We start from the raw sequence: 3,335 nt of genomic DNA on the forward strand, positions 1-3,335 counted from the left end.
AATACGCCATCGTACAACGAAATACGACAAGTAGAGGAGACGATAATAAGAAGCACAGAGGCAGCAGAATCGAGACAAAAGCAACGACGTAATAAGAAAAGTGTAAATTGAAATTCCGAAAGCGTACCAAATAAAATATAAAATGCAAAAGCAACATACTAGAAACAACAATAAATACTGGCATTAATGCAACAATACAATGGCATTGGCATGAGAAAAAACAAACACAATACAACATGTGAGTGAATGTATTTCTCAATATTTCGCTCCTCCTCCTCCTCCTCCTCGTCCTCCACCGAACAATGTACATTTGTCGTTGGCATCGTTGATATCGCTATTGCACCTACTGTATCTGTCAGATAGTCAGATAAAGAAGATATAAAGCACAATAAAGGTTTGAAAGCAAGAGGGGTTGGCGTGATGGGGGCAGGCAAAAGAAAAACAAAGAACAAAAATAAGTAATTAAACAATAAATACGTTTAGCGTTCGGAAACGAGTTTTGTTAAATTGATTTTAAAGATTTGTATGAGAGCTCAACACACATAGACGGACTACATATATGTATATGCATAGATACATCTGTATGTATTGCACATAAGCATGTATTTGTTGATACTGGATTCTACGTTTTTGGAAATTACGTAGTTTTAAGTGTGAAAATATGTTTTCAAAGGTTATATAAATAGGATTTGCAATTCTAACAGTTCTATGACAAAATTTCTCGCAAGCCATTGTAGAAGTCTGCAAGCAAGTTGAAGGAGTTCCCAATATTAATAAAAAAAAAAAATAAATAAAAAAAATTATTGTGAAAAATTTTCGTAGTAAAAGAAATATTATAAAAATGTTATTGCGATAATTTAAATTAATTTTAATTATGGTCAAATCGAAGATTGTATCAGGTCAGTCCATAAGTTCGTGCGTTTTTTAAAGGTAGTTTTAAAATTAATAAAAAAGATGTTTAAAGTATTTATTAATCAATAATATATTTTCTTTCATTATTTACAATGTCTTTCCAACGTTTAGGCAAATTTTTAATTTCCTGCTCAAAAAATTGTTTGTCCTTGGAGCCAAAATATGCCTCGATATCCCTTTTTATAGCTTATTTTGAGGAGTAGTTCTTGTTACTCATATGGGATTGAAGCCCACGAAAAAGGTGATAATCACAAGGTGCAATACCCGGAGAGTATGGTGGATGCGGCATTAGCTCCAATCCGAGCTCGTTCAGCTTGCCTAATGTTTGCCTTGCGGTATGAGGTCTTGCGTTGTCGTGGTGAAACAAAACTTTGCGTCTATTCACTAAAGACGGTCGATTTTTGTTAAGTGCCTCATTCAGGTTTGATAGCTGATGGGAATAATAATCAGCAGTTATCGTCTGGTTTGATTCCAGAAGTTCATAATAAACAATACCGTCCATATCCCACCAAATAGACAGGAGATTCTTCCTGGGGTGAAGGCCATCTCTATGGGTCGGTTCTGGTGTTTCATCTTTATCTAACCATTGGCACCCATTTTTCATCACCAGTAACGATACGGTTCAAAAAACTTTCATTTTCAAGCCGTTGCAGCAGCTGAGAACACACATTCACTCTCTGCTGAAGGTTGGCGACGGAAAGTCTATGCGGAACCCATTTCCCCAGCTTTGATACCTTTCCGAACTGAACCAGGTGCCTGTGAACTGTTCCATGCGATGAATTAAACCTCTGAGCTATCATATCGACTGTCAAATTTGGCTCAGCTTCCATTCGAGCAAGGCGTCGGAGTTAAAGACTTCAGGACGACCAGTGCGCGGGACATCATCCACGTCGCAGTTACCACTTCGGAAATTTGAAAACCACTTTTGCGCAGTCCTTACACTCACGGTATCCTCTCCGTGAACAGTGTTTATTTCTGCAGCAGCAGTTGTTGTTTGTTGCATTTTTACCACTTTTATAAAAAAAAATACAAAATATGCCTCTTATACGCGTTCGAAGATTCCATGTTATTTTTTAACAACACGTGCTTCTATCTGCGATTAAAATCACTTGTTGAATGCACAATATATCAAAGAAAAAACAAAAATAGTTCCGTTATATTCCGCGAATAATTTTTTGTATGCGAAAATCGTACAAAAGTGAAATTATGGGTAAAATGCGCACGAACTTATGGACTGACCTGATAATTTTTTCGCAAATTTCGCTTGCCTGGAAATCTTATATTTCATTCATTCTCATCCATTCTTCTTCTTCTTCTTAATTGGCGCGATAACCGCTTACGCGATTTTGGCCGAGCTAACCGGCGCCAATTGGCCACACCAAGTGAAGCCAAGTCCTCCTCCACCTGATCTTTCCAACGCAGAGGAGGCCTTCCTCTTCCTCTGCTACCACCAGCTGGTACCGCATCGAATACTTTCAAAGCCGGAGCGTTTGTATCCATTCGGACGACATGACCCAGCCAACGAAGCCGCTGGATCTTTATTCGCTGCGCTATGTCTATGTCTTCGTAAAGCTCATACAGCTCATCGTTCCATCGTCTGCGATATCCGCCGTTGCCAACGTGCAAAGGTCCAAAAATCTTACGCAGAATCTTTCTCTCGAACACTCCAAGCGTCGCTTCATCGGATGTTGTCATCATCCAAGCTTCTGCGCCATACGTTAGGACGGGCATGATGAGAGTCTTGTAGAGTGTTAGTTTTGTTCGTCGAGAGAGGACTTTGCCTACTTAGTCCAAAGAAGCACTTGTTGACAAGAGAGATTCTACGTTTGATTTCAAGGCTGACATTGTTATCGGTGTTAATGCTGGTTCCTAAATAAGCGAAGTCTTTTACAACCTCGAAATTATAACTGTCTACAGTGACGTGGGTGCCGATACGCGAGTGCGCCGACTGTTTGTTTGAAGACAGGGGGTACTTCGTTTTGTCCTCGTTCACCACCAAACCCATTCGCTTTGCCTGTTTATCCAGTTTGGAGAAGGCAGAACTAACAGCGCGGTTGTTAAGGCCGATGATATCGATATAAACGGCATCCGCCGATCCATTCACCATCCTGAAATCACGTGAAATATTGGCCAGTAAAGAAATGCTAAATAATCGCATTTAATGATTATCGAATCAGCGAAAGTAAATCTACCCGTTTGCACAGCCAAATTAAAGACGGTAAATATAATCTTGAAAATTTACTACCAAGTTCGCTTATAGCCTAGACAGACAGCGGCGATACTCGAGATTACCGACGCAGTTAATTCTGCTTAAAATTGTAGTGTGGCAGACGGTGGTTACGCGGATTACTGAACAGCTACAGCCAAACCAGTGTAGCGTCTTCCAAGCTGAGAACTAAGCTATATGCAGAGCAGTAAAAGCG

This window comes from Anastrepha obliqua, chromosome 1 (genome assembly GCF_027943255.1).
Source record: "Anastrepha obliqua isolate idAnaObli1 chromosome 1, idAnaObli1_1.0, whole genome shotgun sequence".
NCBI classification, from domain to species: domain Eukaryota; kingdom Metazoa; phylum Arthropoda; class Insecta; order Diptera; family Tephritidae; genus Anastrepha; species Anastrepha obliqua.